The sequence below is a fragment of the Octodon degus genome, unplaced genomic scaffold (genome assembly GCF_000260255.1).
Source record: "Octodon degus isolate 3935 unplaced genomic scaffold, OctDeg1.0 scaffold00068, whole genome shotgun sequence".
Taxonomy (NCBI): Eukaryota; Metazoa; Chordata; class Mammalia; order Rodentia; family Octodontidae; genus Octodon; species Octodon degus.
The window spans coordinates 5,698,589-5,718,420 of record NW_004524644.1 but is presented as its reverse complement, the minus strand read 5'-3'; the positions used below and the strand labels follow the sequence as shown (position 1 = coordinate 5,718,420).

General features: G+C 41.3%; 1 pseudogene; it reads left to right on the top strand.

The window, feature by feature from the left end:
- The first annotated feature begins 14,888 nt into the window (after nt 1–14,888).
- The window catches only part of LOC101585462, a 6,970-nt pseudogene continuing 2,026 nt past the window's right edge, over nt 14,889–19,832 (top strand).

Sequence of the window (19,832 nt, the reverse complement as noted above, 5' to 3'; positions counted from 1 at the left end):
ATCAGGAGGTACATCATTTCACTTTCTATTCACTGGTGATATTTTTAGTAGTAGGCAAATCAAGACATTGTTCACTACTTTTCTCTGTTACAAAGCTACCTTTTTCTCTTTGATTACAAGTCACCAAAGAGCCTTTGATGGGGTGGTGCTGGAGACTGAAGCTAAGGCCTTGTGCATGCTAGGCAGGCACTCTGCCCCACTGGATAGTTTTTGGTTTTGGTTTTGTTCTGTGGTCTTAACTTTTTAGCCCAACATGGCCTTGTATACTCTGGAACTCATGATCTTCCTGCCTCAGCCTCCTGAGTGCTGGGATCATAGGTGACTGCTATCATACCTGTTGATAGTAGAAATTTTGAGACTTATGAATGACTTATTCCTGATAATCCTCAATGACTTGGAATTTTTTGAGTATTGTGCATGAACCCAGTTTTCACTCACGCTAGGTAAGTGCTCCACCACTGAGCACCACTTGCAGCTCTTACCCTGTTGCTTCAGTGCGTACTGATTGGTAGGGTTTGTATTAGATGGTCCCTCAAAGCATTATGTAGTCATACAGGTTTTTTTCTGAAGTTGCTGAATCTAAAGTGTGTGATTGATAAATAGTACTATGCTGGGATTAAGGAGACTAAGGGTAAGGGTGGGTCATTGCTGGATCAGTACACTGACCAGCCTGGCACCGCCCTAATCCTAGTAGATTGCATACAGCATAAGAGACAGAGAGAGGCTTGACATTCCCTTGTTGCTTTTGCTATCTTCTGCCTAGCACGAATTGCTCTCCTCTGTGAAGCCAGCTGCTTATGGACTGAAATCTCTGCAAATTGTGAGCTAAAATCTTTCCCCCTTTAACTCTGAGTATGGAGTATTTTAGCCCAGAGAAGAGTAACTAAGACACTGACAATCTTTGCCTGAAGCAAAACTGATAGTGGGTATTGCAGACTAATATTGCAGAAATGGTATGACTTTAATCTCTTATACTTTATTAGCTGTTCTTTTTTTCTGTGAAGAGGAGCTTCCCCTTTCCTTCCCTCCCCTTTCATTAGCAATCATAATGTACCTTAGGTTCTTCTTTATTCTAATGTCATACTTTATTGTTGCAACTCTCTTTTTAAAACATTTATTCAGAAGCCATTCTGGGCCTGTGATTGAAATGAGATTAATCTGAAGTTAAGAGAGCACTTTTTTTTTTTTGTATTTTAGTACAAGGTCTACAGGGTCTACAGGGTCTCACTATGTAGATCAGACTTGTAGTGATCTGCCTGTGTTCAGCCTCCCAAGAGCTGGGATTACAGGTGCACACCACTGCTCCCAGTCTCAATAGCTGTCTCAGCGTGCCCCGGGGGTGGGGCCAGCATGGCATGCCGAGGATGGAACCCAAAAGAGGTACTTCGTATCAGAACATCACAGGCCGGGTTTCCAGACCCTTAAACTGGTTGCCACTTTGCACAAAGGCTTGTCAAGTGGGAGAAGGACCTGAAGATGGAGATGGGCTTGGAGGGGGATCTCCAAGCTGTAACCCTTGCGAAGCTATGGTGGCTCCAGCCATCATCAAATGCATGTCTAAATCACCATACAGGAAAGGAAAAAATTCATGCAGGGAGCTGGGCTAGTCTGACCCAAGAGGGCAAGAATTCCAAAAGGAAGAACTCAGTCCTTGGTACCTCAGCTCAGGATCAGTGGAAAGAGCAGCACAACTCCTGCTTTTACTCTGAGCACAGAATGAGTCTTCTTGTGGTCACTGATGTCACTAGAAAGGTCTAGGAAACGTGCCCAGATCGTTACAACATGGCAGGGTTTTCAGTGGCTATTGAGGGACAGAAGTCCCGGAGCAGGAAGGGCTGTTAGGAAGCACCTCTGCTTGAGCCCAAGACTCAGACCCCACAGGAACAGGAGCCGCACCTGGCCACAGGAGGTGGAGGACAGATTATAAACGCTCACTAGAATAGACAGAGAGCAGAGCTGAGGGGCTATTCTCAGTGGAAGGATAAAGGACACTGTTTTATCTGTCCTGGGCCAGAACAGACTGACTTATCTTGGTCAGACTCACCAGTGGAAGTCATGTTCTGAGTGTTATGCAAGTGGGAACATTTTGCAGTGTGACAAGCCTGAGTGACAGTGGGACCTTCCTGTCTGACAGAGGTCAGAAAACATTCAAAAGATGTACATGCTTTTGTTCCTTCTCAGAAGTCTTCCAGCCACAGGAAGAAGGTACTGTCTGTGTTCCCAAAGAAGATACAGGTGTATCAGGAATCGGCATCCTGCTGGGAAGGGAATGAGTAGCCAAGGGAAATTGTGACATTGCCTGGACTTCTTCTCACCTGCAACTTACCACTGCAGTGTGTTTCTCTGCGAAGGTCCACCCAGCTGTCACAGTACCTCCAAAGGGACACGGGCTCAGTGGGACAAACCCAAGGTTTCAGACTAAAATGCCCAAGTTCCAACTTCATTCCCTGACATTTACGAGGAATGAGGCATGGGCAACTTAATACCAATTCTCTCATCTGTAAAACAGAGATAAAAAACATCTCACAGACACGTTGTGAAAATCACATTAAAGTAAAGCATGCACATCACATTCTGAGTTGGAATGTATCTCATTCCAGGCCACAGAGACCAACCCACGCAAGCTCAAGGTGATGGGGGAGGGGAGTAATTATAAGGTTATGGTGATTCCCCACCATTTTCTAATTAACAATTTTAATAAATTAAATTTAAACAATAAATTAAATTTTTAGTAAGTTAATTTTTGTTTTTGCATAAAAATAAAAATTAATATATTGATGGGATGTCATGTTTTTATGTATGTACACCTTGCATAATGTTTAAGTCAAGATAAACATTTATTTCCTCAAAATTTTATCATTTCTTATGGCCAAAATTCTCAAAATCCTTTCTTTAGCTTTCTGAAATATGCAGTGCATTCTCGTTACCCACAGTCATCCTGCTGTGCCCCTGTCTAGCTGCATCTTAGCACCTATTGATCAACCTTTCCTCCCTTTCCTCCCCACTCTGGTCCGTCACTTTTAATGTCAGGAATTCAGCTATGCCTTATCATGGGGCTGGGACCCAAAAAATAAAGTCATTAAGAGATGAGGCTTTTCTTCATAGACCTCAGTATTTTTTCCCCTTTTGCAAGGACCGGCTTTCTCTTTTCTATGCCCAGAGCACTGGCAACACTTGACTTCCCAAAGCTCTTGAATCTACATCTTCCCTTTCAAGGCCCCAATTTAGAAAGAACCAGAATCTCACAAGCCCAATTCCAAAGTCTCCTGAGAGAGTGGGATCCTTTTTCCTCTGACACAGGTTTACTGAGGCAATGAGTAGATGGGGAGGTGGCAGTGAGGGAGCTGCTGGGCTTGCCCTTGGCATGAGGAGAACTGTGGGGTTGAGGTGGACTGAGAAGACATTCTGGAGCATGTTTTCTACACACTCCTCAGGCCAGTGTGCTGCCCAATGTGGTCTTGGTAGGTTATTTATCTTTTTTTGTTTCCTTCTGACCAGATATGATGAATGGGAGGGCAGAGTTGGAGATAAATACCCATTATTCTGGAGCACATAAGGCTGAATAAGAATGAAATGGAAATTATGCAGATCCACATGGTACCTGACTATCCTAACATCACCACGGGGATGAACCAGGCGTTGTGCATTCTTAGACCTTCTTTATCCTTCCTAAATTTGGCTTCTTGATGTGTTTTCTACAATGTGCCTGCCCATCCTTGGAAAGTCCTGTCCTGTCCTGGTAATATAATATCAGGAACAATCCTATGGAGAAAATTACTCTCTCTAGAAGGAGGCTGGGATAGCGGGCAGTGGTTAATGAGCATACTTAGAGATCGAAGGAAAAGAATTGCTACAGACCTTCGCTGACTTATTATCCTTGCTCATAGGCCATAAAGCTAATTCTTTCTCCCTCCCTCCCTTCCATCTCTCCCTCTTATTCTCACCCTTCCTTTCTTCTTTCTGCTTTATTTTTAATGCAATAAATGTTTGCTTAACCAAGAACAGTATTGTTGACAGAGACACAAAGAAACAGGGTCAAGACATATTAAATGTCAGATTTATTCTTCTGGAAAAGCAGGAAGAAAAACCCAGGATGGGATTCACCATCTGTGCCTAGAGTTAAGAAGACTATCCACTGATTTTAGGAAGTTGATCCAAGAGGTACCAAGTAAGGACAGGGCAAGAATTGAAGAAAGTGAAAGCATTCAGGTAAGGTGCTGAGGGAAAAGCATAAGTCTAAACCACTGAGTCACCCACAGGGAGCCTGCCAGGCCCCAGGTGTGCTGTGAGCAGAGCTGTAGTGCTTCTCAAAGGCTGTGAGCAGCTGAGGCAGAAACCCCATGCAAAGCCCGTGGGCCTTGGCCTAGGAGGACTGTGCTAGTCACTTTCCCATTGCTCAGACATGGCACCTGAAACCCACAATCTAAAGGAGGCTAAGTTCTTTTTGGCTTACACTTAGGAAGTTCCAGTTCATGGTGCACCAGCTCAAATGTAGAAAGAGCATGATGGAAATATTTGGCTGAGAAAAGCTGCCCACATAGTGGTAGTCAGGAAACAGGGAGGGCTGACAGGGAGGTGGACCCTTGGGAGCCACTCTTAGTGACCACGTCTAGCTCAGCCCCACCACCCAGCATCAAGTCAGCTTTAGTGCACGCAAGATTCTGTCACAAGCCAAGAGCCTTCCCTCTGGCTGCCTGAGAGTTAGGGGAGAGTTGTTCTTGATCCAAACCATAACAGGGACCCTTGACACTACCAGGCCTTCAGAGCTGGGAGAACAAAAAGCAAAGTTCTGAAGAAAGAAATATCTGCCACACCAAATACTTTTCTCACAGTGCAGATTAGAGTACAAAAACCTTCTTTAATAATTGTACTTCCTGCTCTGTTCATCAACACAACTTGCAAAATTGTAATGAAAAAGTTGTCTTTCTCTAAGTTCACTACTGAGATTTGAAAGTGCTCCTGGGGGGTCAGATCGAACAGGGGTTTTTTCCCCTCTAAAAACAATCATGTAAATGTGTTCACTTAACCTCAGATTTCTTTATATCATGATTAAAAACAAATTTTGTCTGGGTGGTAAAATATGTTTTGCTAGTTTCAGGGTTTTTCTAGTTTGCAACGTTCTTCCTAGTCTGAGTTAAAGTTTACCTTCACACAGATGCCGGGAGGTTCGATCCCCAGTGTGCCATGCTGGCCCTGCCCCTGGGGGGTGCTGAGAGGGTGATTGAGACTGGGCATGGTGGCACACGCCTGTAATCCCAGCTCTTAGGAGGCTGAACACAGGTGGATCACTAGGAGTCCGATCTACTAGTGAGACCCTGTAGATCCTGTAGACCCTTACTAAAATACAAAAATAAATAATAAAGTTTGATTTCATATACTGGTATTCATCCTTACTATGTTTTGCAACTCACAGATGAACGCTAAGTCAGTGGAAATATTTAGAGGGTAATGAGAATCACTTGAGTGACATGTCCTATTTGACTAGATAGTTAGGCCATGACTTCATTACAGATATAAATGCTTTCATGTTATATTTACACCGCTCATATCCACTGTGAAAAAAATAGCACTGAACAAAAAACAATAATGTGGCAAGAAAGCAATCCTGAGGTATTATAAATATCCAGTAAGTCATAATTGTAATAATAGTATTCAAGTTTATCTCCAGAAGATAAAAGTTGAACTTATCAAGAGGCCACAAGTAGGCACTAAAATCTTCCTTCTTAAGAAGAGATGAGGGGCGGAGGAGATGGCTCAGTAGAATAAGCGCTTCCCTGGCAAGCACAAGGGCCAGAGTTCAATCCCCAGTTCCGGGAAAAAAAAAAAAAATGAGATTTTCTATAGTCGCATTAATTCTACAGTTCTTTGTCTTAGTACCATTCCTTTTAAAACTGCTCATTTTTTTTCATAGTTATTGCTTTTTGATACTTCTTTCTATACCTGAGGATTCATAGTAAAACACTTATGTGGCATCAGATAATCTCTCCTTTCTGTTTCCATTTCTTCTTTCCTGAATTTCCTTCTCAATTCCCTGCTCCCCACCACCTCCCAATCCTCTACACCACAGACACAAACAACAAAAGCAAAAAGCAAATTAGTGTTATGTATTTAATAGCAGCAGGAGAGAAATGCAGCATTCTTTAGACCTTTTTCTCTGCCTAAGTGAATCTCACCCCTCATCAGGGCTGCCATCTTAGTCCGCAGAGGCTGCCATAACAAAGCGTCACAGGCTGTGTGGTCTCAGGAGCAGAACTTCATCTTCCCACAGTTTGGAAGGCAAACACAAGGGCAGCATCAATATCTTTGAAGACCTGTTTCCTTGGCTTGCGTGTGACTGTCTTCTGCATCTACCATCACTTAATCTTCTCTGTGCATGGATGTGTCCAACTTGCTTGTTCTTACACAGACATTAATCTCGTCAGATATTAGGACTTATTCTAATGACCTCATTTGAACTTAGTTACTTCTTTCAAGACTGTATCTGCAAACCTCATTCTAAGGTTATGAATCAAAATGTAAATGATGGGGAGCAACAATGTAACCCATACACTACCTTCATCTACTGTTAACAACTACCGTGTCTTCATATCGTCCTGATAAGGATTTTCAACAACACTGGTGATCTCTGCCATTATTTTATTAGTTGAAAATATTTCAGTGGGCACTTATGGTATAGTGTTGAGTGCTTTGGGATGAAAGTAATTTTTTCCCCAGTATGATCCAGAAGAACAGGGAGAGTGCTTAACTTCTTTGGATGCCTAAATCATTGTTCCATTACTAGATAGATTAGCAATAAGACAAAAAAGCAAAGCAAACAAATTTCAAGTGAACTGGAAGAGAAAGTCCTTTGAATTCCTGGTTTATACAGTTTAACCCTTTCAAAATGGAAACTGCTCAGAGACAATGCTGTGTCCTTTTCAAGAGAAAATATGAAAAAAAAAAACATTTAAAAAGAGAGAAGAAGCAGCTCATTCAGTTTGGCCAGTTAAAAATGAAATTTCTGCAATTTTCATAATCCTTAGCCTGCTCAATATGATTTTTAAATAGAGTGATGTGAAAATTTTATAAACAGACTGATTCCAAATTTTCATATATTTGACTGAGCAGATTTTGTTTACAAGGGCTTAGTTAACCTTGGGTGATGCTCACTATAAATAGCAGTAGTGACAATGACTCTTCTTTGCAGAGTAAGTTTAAAATGCCATAGCACATGGACTAAAAGGGAATCTTGGAAATAGCTGCTAGCAGAGCTTACCTCCTACATTTTGTTTTGTATGGTTTGGTTTTTCCATTTATAGAACTACTTCTTATGCCTTCCTTAACTTTCATAAACATGGTAGAGGCTGGGTGTGGTGGATCCCAGGTGCCTTGGTGTGTAATCATGGTACTTGAGAGACTGAGGCAGGGGGAGTCACAAGTTCACAGAGCAGACTGGGCAACTTGGCTGGTCTCAGGGATAAATGAAATGAGGCTCTCAGGAACTCTATTAGGTTGATTTTCCCCTAGAAAATGGAAACTGAGAACACAGATAGCTCTTGAAGGGGTTAGGCCAAGAAATACAGGATTTTTTTTAAAAACCAAAAAAATAGGATTGGATCTGTCATTCATCACTCCCTATGGCTCAAGATATCTGGGTTCAATCCCTAGTGCCACAACAATACAAACAAAAAGCCGTGGTAGACTCTTTGTGTGTGCCATGACCATGACTTTTAGGAAGTCACTTGACTATTCACATATCCAAACTATGGGAAGCTCATTTAGGGCTCACTTCACTCATGTCTGATTAAGTTTTATTCTCTCATTCATTTGAAAACCTATTCTCAAACAAGAGATGAAATTTATGTCGTTCTCCTAGTGCTTCAGGAATATAAGCAAAAATCTGCTTTATTGAAGACAAATTATAATTCCTTTAGCATATGAAATAAAAGCCAGATTGAAGAAATTCTAAAATGACCAAAATAATGGTTTATGCTATCTTTCAAGTCAGCTCTGAAGGGAAATTAACCCTCATTATGACGGTTGGTGATAAAGAGCAAATTACAAGTAATGACAATTCTGATTTGATGCTTTCGAGGGTTCATTCTTCAACAGCCAGGATGACAATAGGGATGATAGTGGTGATTCTTAGAAGGAACCAGACATTTGCATAGTGTTGAACTTGTGAGATGAGGCCTATTTTAAAGAGGGAGAAGGATGTCATTAGGCAGGTGAGGGAGGCTGTGGCCAGGAATGCTGTCAAACAGTCTCCTGTTGCGATTCTCATAGCACCATTTATTACCATGTGACTAAAGCCTGACGTACATTACCTGCTTGAGTCCTCACAGCAGTCCCCTTACAGAGGCAGAGGCAGGTATTATTCTCTCTTTTATAGATGAGGACACTGTGAGGTCAAATCTGCATGACTTTCTCAAAGTAATACAGCATAAGGGGAGCTATGTCCAATCTCTAGACTATCAGACCCAATTCACCAACATGTATCAATTTAAAGCCATGAAATCTGGGTAAGAGAAATGTCTGCCAAAGTGACAGGCTGGGTTTTTTCTTTTAAATCATGTCGTATTTCCTGGCCCAACTCCTTCAAGAGCTGTCGTTCTCAGTTTCCATCTTCTAGGAAGGAACCAACCTACTAGAATGACTGAGAGTTTCGCCCAAGGGTTTGCACCTGGCATGAAAAGAGAGTCTCTAAACTGCCAGGAAGATTGTTATTTATGTAGAACATAATGGTGTTTTAGTACCAGAAGAAGCTCTGTCCTCCAAATATGTAGAAACAACCACCACATTAAAGTGAACTCATTAGGAGGGGTGGCTCTGTCTTCCAAAAGATCGAAATGCCTTTTCCTGGGTCTTTGTTTCAGTAAGTGGTGATGTCAAGTTCCCCAGGGCTTCTTGCTGCGTCTGGATCCTCTCTGAAAGGTGCCAGAGACTGCTGGCTTCCATAGCCCACGTGAACACTGCCTGTCGAGTCTAAGGACAGTGCCTCTGTGCCACTGTGCCACACAGTCCAGCCTTAGGTACCAGCCCAAGGAAGAGCAGGCAGTTGTGTCCTGTGAAAAACTCCTAGTGAGGGAAGGCTTTCCCACGTATGGCACGCAGAGCGATTCCAGACAGACCCAGCAGTCCTCCCAGTTGTCAGAGCCTCTTGCTGATTCCCACCTTCAGCAAAAAATAAAACCTTCAGGGCAGCAAGCACAGCAGGAAATCTGTCATTAACAACCACCACCGTGTCACATCAGCGATTCTCGGGAGTGTCAGCTCCACTATTTAACTCAGCTATTTACTTCATTGGGGAGAGCTTTGTTCGATTGTCAGAGAATAGAACATGTACATTTGTCTGTCATAAACACACCCATGCTCTCCAGAGCACAAATAAACAAAACAATCATGTACATTGGTAGGTGTGTTTGCATTATTTAACCAAACCAGATGAAGCATGAGAATAACTCCGCATATAAAATATCATCAAGTAACTTGCTTGTAATCTGTCTTGTACAATACAGCCATTGCCGCTCATTCCACTCACCCAATTCAGACCCTGGAAATGGACTATTTTTAGATGGGCTTTCCACATCGCTATTTACAAAGAGCACTGTTAAATCTTTTGAATAGCAGCCAAGAAGTTGGGTGAGAACTCGACACTTGCCACACAGATCAGCATCCTAATCAACCCAGGGAACCGCTGGTGCTAAAGATCTGCTTTTGTTTCCTTTTTCTTCTTCCCTTTTGTCTCCATGAGAATATTAATGTAAAAGAAGGAAGGTCTTATCTGTTCCTGTCGTTCAAACGGGTTGCTTTCCTCATTCTCCTAGATAACACCCCATTTGTCAACATCTTTGGTTGTGGAAGCTGTCCTTTGTCAAAACGACTTTTGGAACACATTTGGCCATTTATTTACACAGGATCCAGTGTGACGGCAGCAGGTGCGTCATGGAAGCCTTTGGTGGGGCTGCCTCAGCACCTTGGGACTTTGCAGTAACCTGTCCCAAGGTTACTGTCCCAAGGTGGCCTGGTCCCCGCAAACAGCCACCTGGGAAGAAAGGCTGGCGAGGAAAACCCGAGGCAGACTGTGAGTGTGACGCAGGTGGTGGGCAAGGCCAAGAGCAAGGGAAGGACTGTAACACCAGGGAGGAGATGGAAGGCTTCCAACCATTTGCAGCCAGCCAGAAACCTGAAGGTACTGAGCTTGGCTGTTCCCTTCACACAGGAACACCTGAGAATGGAGGTAATGACTAGGCTAATTATGGACAAAATTTTTTTAAATATTTTTTTTTTATCAGAGGAACCCAGATTTTTGCCCCAATTCTTTGCTTCTGTGTAAACTGCTAATTTTCCAAACTTCTTTAATTCTTTCAGAAGATGTGAATTGATTTGCATTTGATACAGTGCATGGGGTCACTTGAGGCATCTGCAGTGCCCTAAGACGTGCAGGTTTTGCTCCTGTTTGTCTTTCTTCAAAGTCCTTGGGTGCTGTCTTGCCCTGCACTTAGCCAGGTGTGGTAGTAAACCGGAAGCAGTGACAGTGTTGCAGAGCATGATCCCATCACATGCCTCTCCTGGATCGTTCTTATGTTCCCATGTTCACTATAGCATCCTTCCTTTGTCTTAACTGAACTAACTAGAGGAGAAGTGAAGAGAGTTTCACTTACTCTGGACCAAAAGTAGCCTCCAAATGTAAGCTATGTACTGTTTTACTCAATATCTGTTGTATTTGTCGTATTTCAGTTATTTGGTAGAAAAATTGTTCACAGGACAATTAATAATAAAATAGCAAAAGTAGCTAGCTTTTAAGCCCACCAGTGCCAGGCACTGTTTTAGACACTTTATGGAGTAGCAATAATTGTCTTTCAACAGCCCTACGAAATGATTCATTTTCTCCATGGAGGAAATACTGAGATGCAGGAGAAGCTTGGCTGAGGACATCTGCCAGTCAGCGGAAGATCTGAAATTCAGATCCAGGCTTTTGGGCTCTTTTTATGATACCAGACAATGTCATTTGTAAACACGAACCCCTTCTGTACATCAGAGGACAACTAGGGTTACTTTGATGATAATTATTGTTCTTGGTTATTTTATCAGACTCCACATGTTTATTTATTAATTTTAAAAATAGTAATAGAATTGTATTTTAAATTTTTATAGTCATACTAGGCTTGTCTGCTGCTACTTTTAATTCTATATATCCCCTAAGTATTACACTTGACTGGCTCTTTCTCCAGAAGGGACATAAAAAATGTGGTCTATAATTTTTTTTTCCAGTACTGGGGATTGAACTCAGAACCCTGCGCTTGCCAGGCAGGTGCTTGTTCTACTGAGCTATCTCCCCAGCCTGAAAATGTGGTCTATAATAAAAGTGCCTTTTCTTGTACTATTTATGATGCACTGGCTTTCTTTATAGGTGCTTAAGTAAATGAGGAAAGAATGTTTCCCATACATTCAGCTGTAGTCAACACCATCATATAGCAGGCTTATATGTATACAAACTTGGACTAAAAGCAATGGCTGGACAGTGTATGGGGCAGCGCTGGTGCTAAATAGAAAAAAGAACAAAATTGTTGAGGCTCAAAGAAAATGAAGTATTGGTCATTTCATGTATATATATTACTGTCAGTGTAAATGTTCACTCAAATATTTACTTTCACTTTCCTCATGTCTGTCTGTCTGTCTTGCTGTTAACCATTACCCAATCAAAATAGTAGGAAAAAAGAGTAACCGTTATTACTGTTATTTAGCTCTTAAGACAGATCCTAGAAAGTGGAATCTGCCTTTTTAGCTGTAAAATCAAAGCTTTTGGTCTCAATGTAGACTGAAGAAATCTCTGTGGCCCTCACTACCTGGATTGTTTCATTCACTTATCTCACCACATTCTATTTCTGTTTTGTCTGCAAAGAAAAAGAAATAAAATTACCTCCTACACTTACAATGCTATTGACACTCACTTTTGTCTTCTTTTATTATGATCGGCGAAGTTACTCATAACATGAAAATTTTCTTTTTGCTTTTTTAAAGTTGCAGCTACTGCTGTTGTTGGCAGCTTCTCTTCGGCACTCTGTTCCGCTCACACTCGTGGCATTTGTGTACTATTTACCTTTCAGAAAAGCTATTCTCCAAGAAGAAAAATAAAATGGGAATACAGATTTCCAGCACCACACATTTGTCTCTTCTTGGCTCTGCAGGAGGACACGTGAAACAGAATTTCAGCTATAATTAATGCAGCTCTTCATAAGATAAGAGGTTCTTTTATCTACAGAAAAATGGCTCCACTAATTCTCACCAAAATCAGAATGCTTCATTGAGGGCTCTTCCTATAAGAAGAATTTGCCTTTTTCTACTCTGCATATTTATAGTCAAATTTTAATAGTTTGTTTCTAGAATCTAGAGGTGAGTAATCATGCAGTGATAATATTATTTCATAAGACCAGGTCCAAAATCTTTAAACATTAATAGTATGATTAGACACATGCCCAACAGGGGGTACCTAAAGAATTTTCAAATAACACTGATTCTAAAGAAATATTGTAAGTGTAGACCCTGATTGGACACCACTTAAATCCAAAACTTTTTTTTTTTTGGATGAAACTGGGGATTGAACTCAGGCCCTTGTGCTTGCCAGCGAAGTGCTTATTCCTCTAAGCCACCTCCCCAGCCCCAGACTTTGCTTCTTCTTCTTCTTCTTCTTCTTCTTCTTCTTCTTCTTCTTCTTCTTCTTCTTCTTCTTCTTCTTCTTCTTCTTTTCTTCTTCCTTTTGCAAAACTGGGGATTGAACTCAGGCCCTTATGCTTGCCAGGCAAATGTTTATTCTACTGAGCTATCTCCCTGGCCCCTAATCCAATACTTTCTTTCTTTTTTAATTTATTTTATTTATTTTTATTTTTATTTATTTATGTGTGTGTGTCTGTGTCTGTGTGTGTGTCTGTGTGTTTGGCCAGCTCAGCCCACCAGGGGGCGGGGCTGGCTGGCATGTGGTGCTGGGGGATCGAACCGCGGTCCCTGTGCTTTGCCAAGCTTGTTTCAAGTAGGTGCTTTAGACCACTGAGCCATCTCACCAGCCCCTTCAATACTTTCTGAGGTAAACAAATCAGGAAACACATTTTCATTTGCTACAACAACGAAAAAGAGCTACACTTTTTGGTATGCTCTGAAGTACTGTCCAAACAAGGATGACATACTCACTATTCTGTGTTTATTTAAATATCTCCTTGTAGAATACATATTGCAATTCAGAGAGGACATGTACATATGTATTCTCATGTGTGTGCTGGAGATCCTTGGCCGTGTGTTCACACTGCGTTCTACCTAAGTCTATAGTGTGAGTATGCTATTTAACTTTTAAACTACGTATTTTCCAAAAAGCAAAGAAGAATGGAGTGTAGCAAATGACTAGAAGCTTGAGATCCCAAGAGTCGGCCTAGGGTCTCTGAGAGAAGACCTCCGCTGTCAGCAGCAGGGTCCACATTATACAGCTCATCGCCCACCCTTTTATTTGGCTTTTGACTCCGTACCCATAAATAGTAAGCTATTCTTTTCCTTCCATTATGTCACTTTGTGAGGTGGGTGTGAAACAGGTAGATAGGTTTGTCATTGGGCACAAAGGCTATATTTTTTGGTCAAAGCAGAAAATTAGGTAGTTTGGCTAAAATTTCTACATAGTTTATTGCAAGTAAAAATCTTAAGTATATTGCAAGGTATGTTTATTGCAAGTAAAAATGAGTGTGAAGTTTCAGCAACAAGGTAGAGTAACAATTTCTTATGCCAGTGAAAAGATGTTTTAACACTTCGAAAAGATAAAAGAAAGGAGCAATGGAGCTTCTGTGCTGGTTCAGCGTGGACTTCGCGTGACATCTGTGTCCAGGCTCACGTGCGCACACACGTAGGTTTCCCGGGCAGGCAAGGAGCTTTTCTCATAAGTTCACAAAGATACTTTCAAGCTCAGAACCTCTTGAGGGGGAGCAACTTTTCTTGGCAGACCATCAAGTGGTTCTGAGCGAACAAATGAGACAGAGCCCTTTTCTTTGGTTCTTTTTGTTCAGATTGTTCGCTGACTCGTCGCAAGCAGGGCCCCTACGTAGGCTAAGCGGACCCTCCATGGAGATGAAGGGGAAGTTTCTGGCCTAGCTGCTGGGCAATTCCAACGCTTCAGCGCACCTGGTACCTCTCTGCCTGCTTCTAGCCCTCTGTTTTCCTATTGTAGCTTGAAAATAATACTGACACAGAACTGGGTCAGAGGAAATAATCAGTCACCAACTATTGCGGACAGTTTTACCACCCATGAAAACATCTGGCCAACGTCCCTCATCTAGAGAACACACTCCCTGAGGCCCCGAGGATGGTATTCATCTTAGGAAGAGTAGTTAATTATTTTAGACTTAGATTTTCCAAGCCAAAATTTACTTAACGTAGCTGTAATGTGCTATGTCTCTCAGAAAGGGTTTTAGATCTACACAAGCAGAGATACACAAAACAGAAGTGACTGCATGTGTAGGTATGTTCACAGGAAAACTGTTCAGAATACCAGAACTGTTGGAAAATTGCCTAAGTGACCATGGACAGGAAAATAAGGCCTGGCCTTGTCACATATGGAATATCATAATGCAGTAAAAATGTACTGTGACTACATTCAGCAATATGGATGAATCCTAACAAGATGATATGTGTGAAAAAGCAAGCTCTAAAGATTATTTACAGCACAAAATCCCTTTGTCTTAGTTATTCTCTCATTGCTGGGACAAAATACCCGCCGTCCTCATTAAAGGAAGAGAGGTTTGTTCTCAGTTTGTAGAGGAGTCAGGCCATAGTTGGTTGGCTGCAAGGCAGGGCAGCAACAGCAGAGGGGAGCCGAGGAGGAGAAGCAGAGCAGGGTGCGCAGGTGGGAGCAGAGAGCAAGCGGAAGGGCGATGGAGGCAGACCTTCCAGGCTGCACCCAGGAGACCCGCCTCTCCCAGCAGGCTTGGCAGCCCAGCATCACAGTGAGCTGTAAACTCCTCAGTGGACTGATCCACTGCTGAGTATCATGCCCCATGATCCAGTCACCTTCCAAGCTCCACATATGGGCAAGTGAGGCACTGAGGGGACATCTAGAGCTAAATTAGCATGCAATTTTAAGGCAAAAAAGTAACCTGAAATTCAGTTTGGAGGCATACACGGGTAGAATGGTGAGATGGTATAAGAATGCAGAACAGTGATTACGGTAGTACGGGGAGGGGCAGGGAGGAGAAAGGAGAGTAATACGTAGGCGATTATCCGAGCTGCAGACAGATACTCATGTTCGTTTACCATATTATGAAACATTAATATAAAACATCTATTTTGAATGTCAACATATCGGCAGAAGGAAACAAGATGGTATATGGTGATGTTCACATAAAAATATAGTAATGTACTCAGCTTGGGGCAGAATAAATAACAAAAGACAGCTCGTCGTAGGGAGGCTCACCGCAGTCTGGTTCTGGCTATTTCTGACTGTGCCTCACATCTGATTTATCATTTTCTGACTTCCTTGGAGTCGATCTCTTCTGGGGTCAAGCCCTGACTGTAGCTGCGTCCTGTAACTTCACTTTGCTTCTCTTCCTTCTTACCTATATGATGGCTCCTTGGACGAGAGCATCCGCTCCACGTGTCCAGCTACCGTGTGAATGACCAGCAGGTCTCTCTGTGCAGGGCCAACATTCCAGCAGCAGTACACCCCACTTGCTCACAGGGTCGCCCCCCCTTGGAGTTTGTTTTCTGGAAGCCAACCCCCAGATGACCATGAACGGGTCACTTAGGCCCTCTGAACATTAATTTCCTCCTCTCTGAAAAGAGGGGTCTGTGGATACCAGTTCTGTGCTTCTTGCTCTTCCTGAATTTCTACGCATTTGTGAATTATTGACTTCTTGAAAGGACCTGTTTTGTCCACGATATCACTGTTATTCTAGGATTATCTTTGTTTATTTGTACTTGTGTGATTATTCCCAAGCTGATAGAAAATTTTTCATTTTAAAAAATCTTTCAAATTTGCTGTATTGTATTTCCCATGGTTTTGCCTTAATCCTGGACCTCTTCTTTGATTTAATAACTTTAAAGATGTCCTAGCAAGTTATCCTGCCTTCTATTCCCTCCTTTTTCCAAGTGCTTTCACATACTGCTTCAAAAATATTCTTGGAACTACTTTATGAAAGTTACGTCATACAAATTTAAGAACTCATTGTTACTTTTCACAAACTAATCCAATTCCATTGCCCTGACTGGGTCAGGGTCCTTCATAGCTCCATAAGATGATCTATCTGACCTTCCTTGGCCCTCCTCAGCATGTAAGCCCCAGGAAATCAGCTTCCGCGCCATCACAGATAGGCACATCTGTGCCTGCATCTATGCCTTTATTTATGCCATTCTTCTTATCAAAGATGAATTCTTTCTTTTTTCTTCTTTTTTTTCAACCAAAGACATCTAGTTTTCAAAGACCAAATAAAATTTTACCTATTTACGGTTTTCTCCAACATTTCAAATTTCTGCTAAAACTTTCTCTTTTCACCCACAGTAGCAGTCAAAACTTGTTTACAGATTAGCGACTATTATCCTTTACTTTTTGAGGTTATTGGGATCATTAAAAGTCTTCCCTCTGACTTAAAGTTTAACATATCAATACTTGATGGAAAATACCTGTTCTATGTTATATCTAAGATGTTTGATATTCAGACAGATAGTGAGGTTAAGCTCAACTGTGTATGTTGTAGGGCAATAATAAGCTTCTCTTCTGGAGGATTAACAACTTAGGTTTGCACACCAAAAATTAGAGAAAAAGAAGGGCTGCAAGGATAGCCAACATTTTGTCCTTAGCCTTTCGAGGTCAGTGAAGACTCAGGACATAGGAGAACCTGTATTGTAGCATCATGTAACTTAGTTGTGTCCCAAATTTTCTGATCAAGGAGATTATGGGGCCACAGAGGAATGTGGTCGATGATGTGGAGTGTGCCTAAGGAGAGTCGCATGGAGAGAAAACATTCCCTCAGGCTTTCACAGAGAACAAGTTGGTCAAGCAATGGCCGTGACTCATCCACATGGCTGACACTGACAAAGGTTCTAGAAACTGTGGTACAGGGTTTCAGGATAAATCCTGAGGGGATTTGACTGACTTTGTCAGATACAAAAGTTACATTTCTTGTTATATAGGTCTTGCTTTATCTTAGTCTTAACCATCCAGCAGAAAAGTATAAAAACAAAGTACAAAAAGTAAATCCATATTAATATGCTGAGCTGCAAAAGCTCAGGTCAACAATTTCTGACATTGCAAGTCCTAGGGATAACCCACTACTATTATGGACTACTGGACTACATTGGAATAGTTTGCTGATTTCATGTACCAATAATATTGAAATAACAATGGAATGCCCATCTCTAAAACAACTAAACAAAACAAGGGCATATGAATGAAGGACCATTTTGTATCTGTATATTCAAAATACTTAGGCTAGATATACAGCTACTTTCTCTCTCTCTCTCTCTCTCTCTCTCTCTCTCTCTGGAAGGACCAGAGATTGAACTCAGGCCCTTGCACTTGCCAGGCAAGCGCTTATTCTACTGAGCCATCTCCCCAGCCCCTACTTTCTCTTAATTTCAATGAATAGAAAGATTTGTACTAACAGTGTTTGTGGACAGGATGTCATGTCTGCATCTTGTACTAGGAATAACCACTAAGATGACAACAATATGCAATGTATTAATTATTGAAACTGTCCTACTAATCAGTTTTGAAACTGTCTCTTTGCTACTTGTTTTTCAATAAAATTTAAAAAAAAGTCTTCCCACTAATTTACAATGTTTGTAGACAGAAAACATATCTCAAATATATCTTATGGCCCCTGTAATATTGAGTAATTACTAATTTTTAGAACTAAAAGTGTATATATCCTTAAAAATATCAGTATGCATGATGATATATTCAATTTAACTTTTATTGAGCACTTACTTGAATAAGGCATTAAAATGGGCATAGAGGCCTTACAAAGTTGACCATGTAATTCTCCATGAAAAACTCAGGATCTGTCAAATGTGGAGTAATGCACTCTATTGTGTTCACATTTTTTGCTCCAGTTATCTAGAGATGCAGACCACTTATGTCTGTACTGTTAACATCCCGAATGGGAAGCTCCACAGCTGCAATGTGTAGGATGGTAGTCCTACCTCCAACCCGCACCCCAATCTGTGCTTTCAATTTTCATAATTTCAGCTACCTGCGGTTAACTATGATGTGAAAATATTCAATGGAAAATTCCAGAAACAAATAATTCCTGTTTTAAATTGAATGCCAGCCTGAGTAGCACGAAAACATCTCATGCCATCCTGTTCCAATTTACTCAATATGTGAATCACCCTTTTGTCCCCCATACCCACTCTGTATCCACTACCTGACATTAGTCACCAAGTAGCTGCCTGAATATAGACTGACTATCTTGGCTTCACAGAGTTTGTGTTCAAGTGACCCTTATTTTACCTTATAATAGCCCCAGAGTGCAAGACAACTAGTCCTGGCAATTCGAATATGTTAGAGAAATGCCATGAAGTGCTTCCCTTATGTGAAAAAAAGTGAGAACTCTTGACTTATTAGAGAAAGAAAAAAAATGTATGCTAAGTTTTCTAAGTTTTGTGTAAAGAATGAATCTTCTGGGCCAGCGAGATGGCTCAGCAGTCTAAACACCAGCCTGTCAAGCACAAGGACCCAAGTTTGATCCCCAGTACACATGCCATGCTGGCCCTGGCCTGAGCAGGCCACCAAAATGGCGTGGTGGTGCATGCCTGCAATCTCAGGGCTGGGGAGGCTGAGACTGGAAGATCACTACAAGTTTAAGCTGTATTGTGAGACTCAGTACCAAAGAAATAAGAAAGATTAAAAAATAAAAAGAATGAATCTTCTATCAGAAATCATGAAGAAGAGAAAGAAATGTGCGCTAGTTTTGCTATTGCACCTGAAACTGCACAAGTTATGGCCACAGCACACGATGAGTGCTTAGTCAGACGTAAAAGGCATTAAATTATGGGGTGCAGTATCACTCTACTCTGAGGCAGCCATGAAGGTCCTGCAGCAGATCCCCCAAAGATCCCCCAAAGTGCACTTCTGCACTTACCTCAAATTCGACTTGTTTATTCCTTATTCTGTCATTCTTTTCTCCCAAAACAAACTGTCCATTTTTGCTTTATACTTAAATGCATGTTATTCACCTCAATTTAATCCTTTCGTTCATCTTGGAACTGTTCCTTTTATTATTTAATTCCTCATGGTAGTTCTTTAAGAAACATTTTGTTTAAAAAGAATATGGAAGCTTCAGATTTCTATATTTTGAATTCTATAGTTTAGAATTTGCCTGTTTCATTTTTCTTTCCTTTTACTTAACTCACCCAAGCTTATGTCTTCTAGTTACCTCTTCTGGAATCAAAAGCTGATTTCTCTGTTTCTCAGTACAATTGACAATCTATTTTGGAACATGTAGTCCACTTATGTGTGTTACGGTGTCTTATATAATATATTACTGTTATTTCTCTGGATTTACCTTGAGTCTCCACTCCCCACTTTTTTTTGCGCTTTTGTTTTTAAAATTCCTTTGGAGCAACCCACCCCTCCTTTATGCCCATTCCCCTCTGACTCAGTGTTTTGCACAGCATAGCTCCTGTAGCTTTCTCTTAATGCTTATCCTGAAGCGTAGATAGATAGATAGACATAGATATAGATATATGCTTAGTGTAGGAGAGGCTGCTGCTGAAGAATGTATACACACACACACGCGCACATATATATATATATATATATAGTGTAGGAGAGGCTGCTGCTGAAGAATGTATACACACACACACGCGCACATATATAT